This window comes from Rhinolophus sinicus, linkage group LG02, assembly GCF_036562045.2.
Source record: "Rhinolophus sinicus isolate RSC01 linkage group LG02, ASM3656204v1, whole genome shotgun sequence".
In the NCBI taxonomy this organism is placed as follows: domain Eukaryota; kingdom Metazoa; phylum Chordata; class Mammalia; order Chiroptera; family Rhinolophidae; genus Rhinolophus; species Rhinolophus sinicus.
This window is the reverse complement of record NC_133752.1, coordinates 158,474,039-158,490,539: the sequence shown is the minus strand read 5'-3', so window position 1 is coordinate 158,490,539 and position 16,501 is coordinate 158,474,039. Positions and strand designations below refer to the sequence as shown.

Sequence of the window (16,501 nt, the reverse complement as noted above, 5' to 3'; positions counted from 1 at the left end):
CTAATTAATGAAAAGTAGAGTATGACCACTGAGGAGGAGTATAGAGCTAGGGGTTTACATGGAAATAGAGATGATCTCTTGCTGAAGGGACAAATAAATATTTCATAGGAAAATTGGCATCTGAGATTATACTTGATGGAGATTTGTGAAGACACTGGGAAAATTCCAGACAGAATAAAGGGGTAAGAGCAGAAAAATCACAGTAAAACTATCATACACTTAAGCAGAAGGTGACAATAACAGTGGTCAGTATTTATGGAATACTTGCTGTATGCTAGGCACTAGGCTGTCTTAAATATGGATTAGTTTATTTGAGCCCCATCATAACTATAAGTCAAATACTGTTATTCCTATTGACAAGGAAAGTGAGGTACAGGGAACTGAAGCCATTTGCAAACTTAGAAAGTGTGGCTCCCGAACCTGTCCTTTTAAGCAGGGCACTCTACTGGCCTCTAAAGGTGTATACTCAGCCTGTGCTTCAAAGGAGCTGAGGTTATTTTTTAGGTAGAAAATAGGTTTAAAAAAATAGTTCTGCTACATGCAATGAGGAACAAGGAGAACACATCCCACACACAGACCCTGTGATAAGGGGTTGGAGAAAAATAGCTATTATTTGAGAGGATAGCCAGGTTCCCATTATAGAGACGAAGGGCATTGCCCACCCCCCATAAATCCTGTTGTTGCAGGTACCAGGGAGAAGGGTATTCCTAATAAGAGTTTGGGGGGCTACCCAAAAACATTTATACTGAAAGGTTTCTAAGCCAGAAAGATGTAGTCTCAGGAGAAACGTTTCTTGAGAGGAAGGAGGTACCATCCTAGTCTTTCTCGGTGCCGTTATATGTCATTTTAATACTTTATTTTACAACCTGTCAGTCTCTAAAAATATGGTGAGAGAACCAAATTTAGATGAAGAAACCTGGCCTGACTTGGAATGTTAACTCAAAGTGATGCCTCTGTACGTGTTTAGTCTTGTGACTGATGACCAAGTATATTGCAGTTTCAGAAGTGTAAGGAGGCCCTGGGCTAGGGAGAGCCACAGGAAGGGGAGACCTTCCTGATCAAAAAGAGTAGTTTTAAATAACCCGCCTCCAAGTCTGTGTCTTGGTCATAGGATTTTCTCCCTTTTGAAATGTCGGGAAAAGTAACTCCTTAAGGGTTAATCAGGCATTAGCATTTTAGTACCTTATGAGAAAATCTGTGTGTGTTTCTTCCAACCCTCCAACCACCTCCACCCCTAACCCGCCTGTCTAGGTAAGTGCAGGTACCACTGGAGATGATAAACATGAGAACGTTACGAACATTGCTATGAAAAGAAGGAAGAAAGTGAAATAGCAAGACTGAAGACAGGCCCAAGAAGAAGGGTAGCCTGGAGAGGAAATATTTCTCCCTCTGTCGATGACTCTCAGACTCTTCATGAAACTATTTCATTCAGGAGGCTCATTTCTTATGGAATGTGTACAGAGTACGGATATAAAAATAAAGAGAAATATAATATGATGTGGATTGAAAGACCATGCTGATCACTCTGCTTGCACCACAAAAATGCAGAGTGATGTTAATTCTTTAGTGAGGATAACTGTGCTGGGCAACTTTTAACCCTGTTAGCTAATTTTGTTTTCAAAATGCATTATCCTAATTTTCTCTCAAGGTGGCAGTCTTGGACATCTTTTCCAGTTGTTAGTTTGACAGGCGTTTTATAACATTTTATTTACCCTCATAATGTCACAAATACTAATGATTTTTTTCATGGTCTTTTGAAAGACATTCTTTGGACGTGTTTAGCTTTGAGCAAATATATTTGCTTATTTTTGTCACTGAGCATTTTAAAAACCTGTGACCAGTGGAAACTTGAGTCATAATTACAACTACATTCCATTATTAAGAATATGTACTTTTTTTCCCAGTTGGAATCCCAGTCAAACCTAGAATTTATAAAAGCAGTTTTAATTCATGTGGATATATATTATATATATGATATACATTATATATATAATACACACACACACACACACACACACACACACACACATATTTCCAAAAAGCTTCAGTTGATGGGAAATTCTTGTTTTCCTCCTATCTGTCCATTCCCTTCTATCTAGCCATTCTCTGATAGCTGTGCTATCAAGCGGGTTACTTGGTAAGGAAAGAAAGCAAAGTAATTATATTTGTAATGCTATGTGTGTGACATAGGAAGTAAATTTTTTAGTCATTTTAGCTAAAATAAAAGCAATTTGGCAGTTTCTGCATCTGCGAAAGGTTATCAATTATATATTATATGACTTGCCATGAACTTTTGATGTGTTTGAATTCTGTGTGGCTAGAAAGTTGATAGACTATTTATGGGTGTTTTATAATGTTTGATGTTATAGTGGCTCTTTCCTTATGTTAGTTTTTCCATATAGGACTGTGTTTCCCCGAAAAGAAGACCTAACCCAACCATCATCTCTAATGTGTCTTTTGGAGCAAAAATTAATATAAGACCCAGTCTTATTTTACTACAATATAAGACCCGGTCTATAATATAATTATAATATAATATAATATAATATAATATAATATAATATAATATAATATAATATAATATAATATAATATAATATAATAATATAATATAATATAAAATATAATATAAAATACTGGGTCTTATATTAATTTTTGCTCCAAAAGATGCATTAGAGCTGATTGTCCAGCTAGGTCTTATTTTTGGGGAAACATGGGATTACCTAATAGAATTACATTATTTGGGCTTTTTAATGATTCAAGGAAGAGATAAGGGGAGTCATTGAGAATAGACAAAGAAACATGAGTTAGTTGAGGATATTGTCTCTCCCTCTACATTGTCTGTCACTATGGATCCCAATGCTTATAGGACTGGAATGTATAGCAAGCCTCAAGGAGAGTGAGACACCAGCTCAGTGTCACTTAGGAGATAAAACCTAAGTTCAAAATGTATACCTTCTCTTTGGTCTTTAATCTCTTTTCCCACACCAAAAGCCATGAAGTTCCAGCTGGATCAGTTCACCTCTGCTTCCACTCTCAATGCACACAGTAGGCAGGCTTTTATTCTGAGCCATACTAGAACTCACTCAATATAATCCATAAATATTCTCCTTTGACTTGGATACCAATCGTTGGTGCAATCAGTTATGGCCAACAGCGTAGTGTTGTTTATATTACAAACATGTCACATGTTTTACCAATTTTATTCAGAATCAGTCCTCTTAGAGCTCTCATAAGAGCATCCATGGAATCATCCAATATAGGAATATACCACCTTTTACAATAACAAAAAGAAACACTTTTAACATAATAAATTTTAGATATGTATGTGTAATTTTATTTTCTAAATTTTCATAAAAGCATAATTACTGGATCAATCAATAGTTACTTGCTAATTACTTGAAACTCTTCATTTGCTATAAAAGTGTATATAGTTTAATAAATGAGAAGATAACAAACATATAAGGGTACATATTCAGGAAGACTTCCATGACATCATTCTCCTCATAATCAAGTATTTTTCCCACACTTATAGCCACCAACACACCATGGAAATTGCCAGCTTCCTTATCTGTATTTCTTACTAGACTATAACGTCTTATAGTCAAGGATTGTGTCTGTTGTATTCACAAACGTCAGGCACATAAACAGCAAATATGCAATAGTTTTTGACTGTTTGAAGGAATAGGAGTACCTAGGTGTCTAAGAATGCCACACTAGAACAAGAATGCCAAACTATAGTCTTCAAATATAGAACTCTAGTCAAATTTAAAACTAGCAACAGTCTATGGAAATTTCATTTCTTGTTCTTTTATCTGAGATTAAATTACCTTAATGCTCGGAGGCCAATATATTTTTCTAGTAGAATGCTTCCCTAGTTTAAAATGAAAATAACATATCATTTCCTCTAACAAATTCAATGTGTAGCAATATTTATATTATTAATGCCTAGAATACTTCTTTTATATAAATGTGTTGAAATACTTGTTTAGAAATATGTATGTATTTTTCAGAAACATTTAACATTTATTTATAAATAAGTAATATTCTAAACATTTACTTAGAAATTGTGTTTGTATATATATTCATATTAGCTATAAAAATAAAATTCTCTAGTTTACATTTTTGATAATTGGAATTAGTTACTGTATCAGTTTGATGACTCACAGTGATATGAAACATTTGACACAGCACTGGGAAATGTTTGGTACTATTTAAAATTAAAATATTTTTGCATGTAACTATATATAGGAAAGTGAAGATACTGGTTTATATAAAGGAAATTAAGGCTAAAGATAAACAGGCATTGCTCTTTGCAACATCAGGAGTTGTATTTGCAGCTCATTTCTCTTTTGCCATTCTCATTTAAAACAATATTCTTTGTGTTGCAATTACATTGATAAATTCTTTAGCTAGCCAGTTCCACAGCTGCTCTCTGAAGATATGTTAGAGCTCTGAGTCCTTGGGGTTTAGTTTGAATCTTACATATTTGATGTTACATTGATACCTTTTTTTTTTGAAGTTACGTTGATACTTCTTAAGTAGTGGCCATCATCCCTAAATTTTTCTCTTTACAAATCCAAGCATGTCTAATAATTATAACAATATAGCATTAATTTTGTTCTCATTTGTTTACATAATAGTCTTATATTGCTTAAATGCTAATGTGATTTGTTGCTGTTATTTTTACTGATGTTGAGGAAGGGATGCTTTTTAGCCACATAAATATTTAAGGTTATTTGATACTATCTTCCCATAGTCGTGTTCTGACTAAAATAAATTTTAACAATACAGTCAACTTGCTCATCTTTGGGTGTGCAATTTTTCATTTATGTTGCCCACTTTGCCAATTAAAATAAATAATTCTTAATGAGAAAGTTCTTGTGCTTTCTGGAAAATGTGATTTAAGTTGCAATGATTTAACTTACACATGATGTGTTATAATAGGAAGTTATAATTCTTACTGAGGAATTTTATATTCATAATACCCTTTTTATTCTTATAGATCATAGCGTAAAATGAATATCAATAAAGTCATAATCCCAAAGTGAATATCAATAAAGTCATAATAGTTCAAGCAACAATTTATTTAGCTTATTATTCTGGTGGGTTAGCAACGTGTACTGGGCTCACATGGGTGATTTTTCTGCTGGTCTCAGCTAGACTCACAAGTTTAGTTAAATTATTTTGACAAGGAAGGTAGCTAGCTGTTGATTGGGGTGGTCAGGAAGACTGGGCCATATGTCTTCAGCAGGCTAACTTGGGCTCCTTCACAAGCTGACATTGTCAGGACTCCCAAGAGCAGCAAGAGAAGGCAAGCCACAATACAAAAGCAATTATCAAGTTTCTGCTTGTTTTATTTTTGCTACTGTTTTATTGGACAAAGCATATCACAGAGCCAAGCTAGAGTCACTAGGGAAGGGTACTTACTACCAAACAGCTTGGATGATGGTAAGGAAAGATTTTATGGTCACTTTGAAAATCAATCACAGAAGGAGTTTTGCAGAACTGATTTATATACAAGCAATATAAATTGAGATATTGTGGCTTCAGTTCCAGACCATCACAATAAAACAAATATTGCAATAAGGTGAGTCACACAAAGTTTTTAGTTTCCTAATGCATACAAAAGTTAGGTTTAACTATACTGTAGTCTATTAAGTATGTAATAGCACTTTGCATAGAAAAGCAATGTACATACCTTAATTTAAAAATATTGCTAAAAATATTCTAACCATCATCTGAGCCTTCAGTGAGTTGTAATTTTTTTGTTGGTGGAGGGTCTTGCCTTAATGCTGATGCTGCTGACTGATCGGGGTGGTGGTTGCTGCAGGTGGGGCGGCTGTGGCAGTTTCTTACACTAAGACAACAATGAAATTTGCCACATTGATTGACTCTTCCTTTCATGAATGATTTCTCTGTAGCATGTGATGCTGATTGAGAGCATTTTACCTACAGTGGAACTTCTGTCAATATTAGAGTCAATCCTCAAACCCTGCTGCCCCATTATCAACTAATTTTATGCAATGTTCTAAATCCTTTGTTGTCATTTCAACAATCTTCACAGCATCTTCACCAGGAGTAGATTTCCACCTCAAGAAACCATTCTTTGCTCATCTGTAAGAAGCAACTCCTCATCCAGTAAAGTTGTTGTTTTTTTCATGAGATTGTAGCATTTCAGTCACATTTTCACACTCCACTTGTAATTCTAGTTCTTTTGCTATTTTCACCTCATCTGCAGTTACTTCCTCCACTGAAATCTTAAACCTCTCAAAGTCAAAAATGAGGGTTGAAATTAACTTCTTCCAAATTCCCTTTAATATTTGTATTTTGACCTCTTCCCATGAATCATGAATATTCTTACTGGCATCTAAAATAGTGAATCCTTTTCAGGTTTTCAATTTAGTTTGCCCAGATACATCAGCGAATCACTATCTAAGGCAGCTATAGCCTTACAAAATGCATTTCTTAAATAGTAAGACTTAAAAGTTGAAATTACTCCTTGATCCATGGGCTACAGAAGGGATGTTGTTAGCAGGCATGAAAACTACATGAATCTCATCAGAGCTCTGGGTGACCAGTTGCATTGTCAATGAACAGTGATATTTTGAAAGGAATCTTTTTCTCTACAGTGGGCTTAACTATGTTGTTAACAGATGTGCTGTCATCGAAGCTTTGTTGTTCCATTTAGAGAGCACAGGTAGAGATATTTAGCTTAATTCTTAAGGGTCCTAGACTTTTCAGAATGATAACTTAAAAGTCACCAGATGCATTAGCCCCTAATGAGAGAGTCAGCCTGTCCTTTGAAGCTTTGAAGTCAGGCATTACCTTCTCCTCTCCAGCTGCACGAGTCCTAGATGACGTCTTCTGCCAATATCAGGCTGTTTTATTTACATTGACAATCTGTTGTTTAGTCTAGCTGTCTTTATTAATTACCTTAGCTACACCTTCTGGATAACTTACTGCAGCTTCTACATCAGGACTTGCTGTTCACTTTGCACATTTGTGTTATGAAGACAGTTTCTTTCCTTAAACCTCATTAACCAATCTGTGCTAGCTTCACGCTTTTCTTCTGCAGCTTCTGCACCTCTCTCAGCCTTCAGAGAATTGGAGAGAGTTAGGTCCTAGCTGTGGATTAGGCTTTGGCTTAAGGGAATGTTGTGGCTGGTTTGATCTTCTATCCAGACCACTAAAACTTACTTATTCTAATTTTTTCATTATCAATTTATGTACTATTTTTTGGTTCATAGACCAAAAACTCAGACATTTTTAGACATATGGCTCAGATAGTACTATGTAACCTTGAATTATGTGATTCTAAATCCTTCAATTATATAAAAAGTAATAATATCAACAAAAAGTCTTAAACTTTTTCTAAAAGAGTAGATTGCAACTTTCACCAAAACACCGATTTTCCTCTTTAGATTTTTTTCCCTTCTTTCTTTCTCCCTTTTGTTCTTCCTTTCTTCTCTTTCTCTCTTTCTTTCTTCTATGCAGAATGGTATTTGATTTAATAGAAAGCATGGAGTTCATACATACCCATTGAAAACCAGTGCCTTGAAAACCAAACAACTTTAAAAGTTAGCAGCAGTTTCTGCACATACAAAAATACAGATTTATTACATAACAGATGATAGTAAAATTTGTCAAAACATAGTATACAAACGTAAAGCATTTTAGATAAAGCAGCAGTCTAATATATTATAGATTAACAGAGTATAATAAAATGGCATGCACTCTGTTTTCGAATCATACAATATAATACTTTACAGCAATATTAACAAACTACTTCCATTAAGTATTACAGGAGACCAAAGGAAACATAGAGTAGGAATGGTTATTTAAGAACCTCAGCATCTATTTTCTTCTGTGCTTCAAATTGGGTGGGTGATTTTCTACTCATCAATATGAAAAGAGGGAGAGAGAGAGAGAGAGAGAAAAGGCTAGAATTACTACTTTGTTAAGTAGAGAAGAAATTTCTTCCAGAAAGACACTCCAAGCCATAAGACCTTCATTGATATCTTGCAGTTCTGACAGTAGGATTGCCCAAAAGGTAAGGGGAATCCCTGTTGCCTTTACATATTATACCAAAAAGATGCATATGGACACTTTATAGGAGTGGTTGGTTACAAGGGGAAATCTACTTCACATCTGTGACTGAGATGGCCAGTGTCATGAAGGAGTTCTTTGGACTCAGAGTTCTAAAAGCTAAATAGACTGCTTAGGGCAAACAGGGCCATGTGCCCTAGAGGTGGGTAGGTTATACGGTTAATACTGAAAGGACTTCTTATATCTTACAGAAAACATTATTCTTTTCTATAACTGAGAAATGTAACCTTTAGAACAACAGGGAAAGATATTTGACATGAAAGTTTCCTGGTGGCTTAGATCAATAATTTGAAATAAGCTAGTTTGTGGGAGAGAAGTCCAGCTGATGGTGGACTAGAGAGGCCCGATGGGTTCTAAGCAACTTCTTGTAAGTAGTTAAAATGAAGGAAGATGCACATTCATTCCTGATTCTACCCCTTCATATGGGCTGGCAAGGCCTAATAATCCATGGAGTTAATCCAGGAGATGTACCAGTACAATTTTTCAGGCAAGAGAGAGGAGACATGTCCATGGATATGAAATAAATTAATGGGGGTAAAAACCATCTGTAAACCAAGAATGATTTGGAACAAAACTACGTTAAAAACCTTGGGAGATAAGGAAATCCAAAGCCAATGACTGAGAAGAAGGCCTGCCAGTGACTTTGGGGGGTGTTCCACTCTACAACCTGGGAACCTCTAAATTGCTCTCGCCACTGCCAATTGATAATCAGAAAAAATGATGATTTATCAATAATCTTTTCTGCCTGACTACTGTAAGAGGCAGGTCTGCAGAAAACCATTTTGGCAAAGAGGAGCCAGGCTTGGATCACATGTTGGCAATAGCATTTGTTTAATAGAGAAGGACAGTTGCAATCTTCCTCCATATTCAGGTAGCAAATGCTGGCAGATGGTCTCCTTCTAATGGGAAAATTTGCATCTCTGGAGAAGGTTCCTAGCACAGGTACCTTTGGAAAGGACACTGAGATGAGCAACCATTTCCTTTTTTTCCTTCACAGCTCTGTTTTCTGGAACCTTTGCAGAGCAATGCAACACTCATAGAAAAACAAATCAACCAACACAACCCACAAAAAACGATATCATGGTACTCATGGCTCTTGAATCACTCTATGGCTTTTTTCCAGTCCATGGGCTGGTTCCTGGAATGATCCTGTGAGGGAATGTGACTGTAAGAAGTAACAGAAATGGCCATTGGCTTGGCTTCAGAGAAATGCTTCACATGATTTTTTTCGTTACCGGGCATGCTTTTCTTTCTAATGCTTTGATTAGTGACATTTTTCTTGTCTGCTTATTAAAAACATTCCATGAAATGTAAATGGTTTCTCTTCGCCCTTCTCCCCTCTCCACAGTCCTTATTCTTCACTTATGATGTCCTGGCCTTCTCAGAATACTAATTTTATGTAAGTCATGTTTTATCTACAGAAGGTGATTTGTCTAATTCCCTGCCTCTAATCCTCTAAAAACATACGACAGGACCAGTCCCAGGCTCTACATAAGGAAAAGCCTCCCAAACACTTAAGTGATGAAATGTTTTAGTCTAAACTGTTTGCCAAATGGTCTCAACAAAGAGAATCCTTTTGTTGTCCTAAATATTAGCGATGATTACCTTCATGCTACCCATCCCAGATATTTTATACAAAGGAGTCATAATAATTCTTGTCTTTACGTCATGATTAGCCCAGTTTCTGTTCTTGGAGACATCAGGTTCTTATTGTGGTTAAACGTCTTTGGGTGCATGTCTGTCCCCAACATCACACACTACTGTAGGCCCTGAGTCTGGGCCGGACATGTGATCCACAGTCAAAGGGCTGGGTGAGGATGTCACATGAGGCAGAGTACCGGGAGAGTACTGCCCACTGTTTTCTCCTTCCTCATGTGACTTCGTACAAAGCTTGAGTCTGTCTTCCACTAGGCTGAAGGGAGAGCTGCAGTGCTTCTCTGAGTTTTGGCTGGGATAAAAGCCATGCCACTGCGCTGTGTGCAGAGATCCAAGTCCTTCCGTTGCCCTTGGGGCATGTCTTTTTGTTTCTCTTGCAGTGAGTTGGCTTCTGCAACACCGGAAGCGAGTGGGGGTGGCTCCGTGGGTCCTTTCAGGGAACTGATTTTCTTTTCCTCTGGTTTGGGTGCCCTTGCCTTGTTTTGGAGGGACCCATTTTTCAAACTGGCCACACCATTTCTCAACCACGTATTGGGGTTACAGAGGGCATTTGTGAATGCCACTTTATGGTGTCCTTCTTTTTTTTTTTTTTTTTTTTTTGTATAAGACTGGTAGCCTCTGGCCTGCCCAGATGAGGGACCAGACATTCCAGAAATGAGGCTGGAACTATAAAAGTTGGAAGAAAGTTCTTCCTGTTTTCTTTGAGCCTGAAAAGTACAATCTATTGGACAGAAAGTTTCAGAGGGTATAAACACGGAGTGTTCAAAAATCTGAAAAAAAGCAGTGTGTTGGGAGCTCCCTGATGAGTCAGATGGGTAAGTGCCTGGGGGAGGACATGCTGGAATAGCTCATCCCGGGGCAAATGTTTAATCTTGAGGGTGAAAACTTCTCAGTGTTTGGGTTTGTGGCACTGCTTTTGCCCACCTCAATCCCCAGGACCAAATTCTGATTAATAAGCTTCTGCCCCTCCATTTGCAAAGACTTGTGCCCCTTGAGATAACCCTCTTCTCCATGCAAGTAGCCGGCTTCACAGCTGAATCTTTGTTGCTTCTTTGAATAATCCCCGTCCCACCTGAGGTAGCTCAGGCTGCAGCGCTGGTCATCTGTTCTGGGCTCTGGGCAGCAACGGTGCCTCCTGGAGCTCTCGACGGCCTCGTCTGTGTGTGGCAGGGAGTAGCCTGATGTACCTGAGTCAAAGGGCTGCTTCCTGGGATGACCATGTGAGGACATGGGACTGTGACATGCCACAGAAATGGCCACTGGCTTGGATTCAGGGAAAAGTTTCCCATGATTTCCTTTATTACCAGACAAGCTTTTCTTCTCAACATTTTTATTAGTGGGATTTTTCTTGATATCAGTGCTTGGACTAAACTCTGCTTAAAACACGTCTTGCCCTCTTCCTCTAGGGGTTGATTCTGCTTCAGATAGTCCTCACCTTTTGTGAGAGAATTGTATCACAGTGGGACTTGCATAGCTTTCTCTGGTAAAACTCCCTGAGACAGGAAAGCTTTGAATCTAGGTAGTCGGTACTGGGCTCCATGCAGCGTCAGTGTCATCTCAGGCTTTTTGGAGCATCTGAGGCAGCTGTGGACAGGTAATGGGGTGTGCTCATGCCACCTGGGGCCCTGGCATGGTCCTGCACTGTGGCCTTTCTGTATGATACTGCAACAGTCACCAGCTTGGATGCCATAGGCCGTCCATTTGAATGTCTTCATGTTTAGAACAGTCTAAGTCAAAGTGGCTCAGGGTTAAAAGACCTCCCACCTTAGCCTGGTGAAGTTCATAGTCACTGAAGGTTAAGACAGAGACCTCTGTCACCAACCATATCTGGGTCTGCAGGTGATTGACAGTACACAGCGGCCAGGGCCTTGAGGGTGCCGTGCTGCACCATCTGCTTTGTGGGGGCCTCTGTCAGCCATGCTGCAGGGTGAGAGCACATGGGGAATAAGAGTTCTGAAGGGGTAAGGGTGGTCTGGGGAGACCATGACTGCAGGCTCAAGAGGCATTTAGCACCAGCCTGGGGAGAGTTATAGATGCCCAGTTGAAGAGTGTGGGCTTTGACTTATCAGTAATAACTTTTAGCTTTATGTTATGTTCACAGAGGATGACATTTATTCCTTGGAAAGTCGCATCCAGAATATCAACATGGGACATCTCACCTGTGAGGTAGAGGTCGGCCTCTGCTCCCCTCCCCCCGCAGCACACTGCTCCCAGAACCAATACACAAGGCTACAGCTTTGACTTGGAACTCTAAGGTCCTCCCTACCCCAAGAGTAGGGCGAACATGAGATAGTTTCAGGTGCCTTTTGATTCACTCAATCATGGGTGCCAAGGAGACAGATTCATCCAGTGTGCATCACCATCCCATTCCAGTATGTAGAAGCAGAGCCTTCTCCAGTGACAGAATTTCAGTTCTTCTGATCAAGTTGTTTGTTCTGGGAAAGAAAAGCCACCACCCGAATCAAAGCCTGCTGACTACCATTCAGACTGATCGTGTTTGTCCTTCATCATCAATCTGAGCAGAAAAAGAAGAGACAGAAACATCTGAAATGCCTTTCACTGTAGATGTGACTTTGTCCAGGTCTTGGGTGTGGTTAACATTAAATTCTACTCCATGTGTTCCCTCCATCAAGAGGTTGGGCACTTTGGAAGGATGTATGGGCCTTGAGGTGCAAACTCCAAGCCCTTTAGCCAATGAACTGTTGACTTGCTCGGGTACAGCGTCATAGGCTGTGTGAGGTGAGTAAAGAACGACTCTGTTCTCCAGAGCCTGAGTCACCAGGTGCTCCTTCCAGGTGTTCCCGGTTACGAGCTTCCCAGGTTGGAAAATAGGCAGACGGTAGGAGAGAACAAGATCAGCCTTCTTTGCAGCACCTCCTAAATCACTCTCTCGGTTAAGTCATTGGTCAGAAAGCGTGTGTTTACTTGGTTCCAGCAGTAATCCAACATTGTCCCATCTCTCAGTAAATGACAGGGATGCAAAATCATTCAAGGAGGAAAGGAGAGCCTTCAGATTCATGAAGGCACAGGAAGAATTGCAGGTCAGGGAATGAACAAGTCAGCCTGTCATGGGGCTAGGAGTACATGAGATGACAACATACAGAAATCAGGCAAAACTGAGCATCTAGGTTCAAATACTGGCTCTGCCACTTACAGCACATAGTATCTTAGGTAAGTCATGTAAACCTCTCTGAGCTTGTTTCCTCATCTACAAAATGGAAATACTATAACCTTCTTCCCAGGCCATCTCTTGGACCTCCTCTTGCTGCAGCATCCTGATAGCCCCCACAACCTGCAGGAAACACAGCCTACAGTCTTTAGCTAGATCTGCTGGGATTTAAATCGCGGAAAATTCACCAGTCCTGGGAACACCATATGAGCACTGTTTAACGATGTCTTCTTTTGTAGCAGAATGCAGATCAAATTGGAGGGGGTGAGTTGAGAGGCTGCGTAAGCCAGTTGGGAAGTTGGAACGAAACACTGTGGATTAGACATGGGTGTTGGGAAGGGAGAGGAGCACACAGGACTGGGTGTTGGGCCCTGGAGGGGAGAGGAGGAGATAGAGTACAGAGGGCTCGATGGCATCACAGACAGAAGGAGGAAGGCTGAGCAAGCCTGCAAAAGCAGCTTAGCATAGGGAAAGCAGACATGTTTTAGATATGGTGAGTTAGTCCAATGCGGGTAACAAAGACTTGTGGCTGGAAAGGCAAGCCATTACCTTGAACCTTCCTGAAATAGGAAGAGAGCTGTTACCATTCCTTGCAGTTTTAAGTCAAAGCTGTTTCTACTGTTGAGACAAAATTGGCTTCCTTTAACTTGCTCCCACTGGTCCAGATTTAACTCTGCAGCTCTGCATAATCAGTTTTCAAAGCTTTCAAGACAGTTCCCTTCCACACAGGCCTTCTGCCCGTAGGCCAGCATTTCCTTTTCCTGGTATGTCTTCTCTGGTCATAAAACAAGGCACAGAATGGAAGGTGGTATTCTAGCTGTGGCTCGCCAGGGAAGGGCATAGGGCCTGTCTTACTCTTTTAGTTCTAGAACTTGCCATTCTCTACCCATAGCCTAGAGTCCCTCTAGCTTTAGCTCACCACCCTGAGGCCCTATGTTGTCCTTACAGCCAGGCAAAGCCCCAGTGTCCTCCTCAGTTAATGGCTGTTAAACCCTATCTCATCCAACCTCTGGGTGTTTTGTTTTGTTTTGTTTACTTCTTGCTAATAGAAAATTTCACTCATTCACAAAACTATGGAGAATGAAATAACTCATTTATCCCTCACCCAGTTCCAATAATTATCAACGCATAGTTAATATTGCTACATTCTGGACCCCCAACACACCCCATCTATACTTTATTTTCTTAAAGCAAACTCCAGACATCATATCATGTCATCTTTAAATATTTCAGTATGTATCTCTAGGTAACACAAACTCTTAAAACAAAACAAAACAAACAAATTAAAAACCACAGTACTATTATTACTTACAGCAGATAACAATAACTTTTTCACATCATATATCCAGTCAGTGTTCATAAATATCCTCTTCTAGATGATTTGTTTAAATCAGATCCAAATAAAATTCACACTTTGCAAATGATAAAAAAAGAAATAAAAGACAAAAGTCCATGACCAAGTTTACTTACCAAGTCACTACATGGAGCATAAACACCCTCACTCAGCTCATTTTCCAAGCTGTCATAGGAAGAATCATTCATCTGGAAGCAAGAGAAATCTGAGGCATTCTCTCTAGTATTACATCTCACTGAATCCTCTCCCAAAAGGGAAGTGATTTCTCCTCCAAATATCCTACAGGAATTTTCCATCAGAAATTGAATAAGCAGAGAAAACTTTTTTGTCAATTTGTTTTCTAATTCTCGGCTGAAGGAAGTAGGAGGCCAAAGAATGCTTGGAGTGGTACACATTGCTAAATTAAATGCAGTCATCTGATTGGATGAGGAATGTTGCTCAATGCACTCTAATGCTCCAAAAAGATACCTTAGGAGAATAACATTGGCTCTCAGAAGTTGGTCTAACAGCCTTTGAATTGTAATTATTTTTCTCTTCATCATTTCCTTGATCCATTACACAGACCCATTGATCATGAAATCTGATGAAAAAATACTTCCTGGAATATTTCGTAGAAAGTCTTTTAAGACAGATGCTGCCACACAAATAGACTCACAGACTAGGTGTACTTCAACTCGAGAATTCAGTTTCTTTCAGCTCTCTGCAGGTGTTTCCATTGGCTGTCTGAACATGCCTTTGGTGAGGGGTCCTTTTTGACTAAGAAAGCTAAGCATATCCAATATAGGTTTGGGTAGATTGTTGTTCGCACAAATATATGGCAAACACTCCAAAGAGCTGTCCTGGCAGAGGAGATGTTGGTGACATGGGCAAGTGATCCAAGTGAGTGCTAAAACCCACCGAAAGGCCCAGTTGATGATAGTTCTTATCCTTTTAAATATCTTCAGATCCGAGTCACTCAGTTGCTGGGCCGCCACCAGGCGGCCGGGCTTCAGGATTAATTGGTGCTGTATCTTTCCGAGCTGCTGATCCATGAGGAAGGGCTCTTGGAGGTTGGAAGGGCTGATGGGGCCCTTTGATACCAATGGAAGGAGTTCAGTGTCTTGAAGGTGGCTCTTTTTACTTCCATATGGAGATTCATGCCCAATAAGTAGATACAGTGCCTCTTTGCCAGAACTGAGCCAGAACTGGTAATCTCGCTCAGAGGCAGTCATCCCTAACTTTGGTAGTGACATGTGGATAACTTCATTTGCTGTATCTGAATTTGTTCCTGTTACGGTGTTAGAATAGGCACAATTCCCAGTGCCTTTGGTGAAGATTCTGAGGGGAATGCTCTTCAGATAGTCCTTCTTCTTCTCTAGATTGCTGTATCTCTGGAGGAGAGAGAGCCATTTGTCTTTCTGTTCTGGCGGACAGGAAGTGGCCACAAAGTTCACTGTAGGCCAGCCCAAGACAGAGGGTTTCATGGCACCACTGGGGCCTTCTCCCACTTCATCCACACCGCCTGCTGGCCACACCACTTCATTTCATTTCATTTTTTTTCTCTGAAAGTTGCTTTAAATGATTTTGGCCACAACAAACAGATCATTGACCAGGAAAAGATGCCGTTCCTGGGTCTGCAGGCCTCTTTTAGTAGGGTCCTATTGGAGCACACAAATGATGAGAGAAATGCACATGTCCACATTAGCAGAAGGACTGTCCTTGGTTCTAGGCCACTTTTGTAGGACTTTATCCAGGGTAAGAGATAGACCACTCCTCCTCCTTTCTGCTGCTGTTGTCATTTTTAGGCCTCTAGCCTGCAGTGTTAAATCCCAGGGCAACCGGCTAGCGCTGTGCAGGGTGTGGGTATGGGTGTGGGTGGGGGTGCGGAGGGGTTCGGCTGCTACAAAGGTGACCATGCACGGCTCTGCTCGGCCTCCTCTTGGGATATTTTTTTTTTTTTTTACACGATTTTATTGGGGAAGGGGAACAGGACTTTATTGGTGAACAGTGTGTGCTTCTGGGACTTTTCCAAGTCAAGTTGTCCTTTCAATCTTGGTTGCAGGGGGTGCAGCCCACTATCCCTTGTGGGAGTCGAGGAATTGAATCTGCAGGCAACCTTGTGGTGGAAAGGCTGCGTTTTAACCAACTGAGCCACCCATCCACCCCTCCTCTTGGGATTTTTAAAAATGATTCATTACACACTGACCTTCTTAGTAAACAGATAATGTTTACATA

General features: G+C 39.9%; 1 pseudogene; it reads right to left on the bottom strand.

Annotated features, from left to right (window-relative positions):
- Positions 1–9,455: 9,455 nt before the first annotated feature.
- LOC109449612 (rho GTPase-activating protein 20) lies at positions 9,456–16,065 on the bottom strand (annotated as a pseudogene).
- Positions 16,066–16,501: the final 436 nt, after the last annotated feature.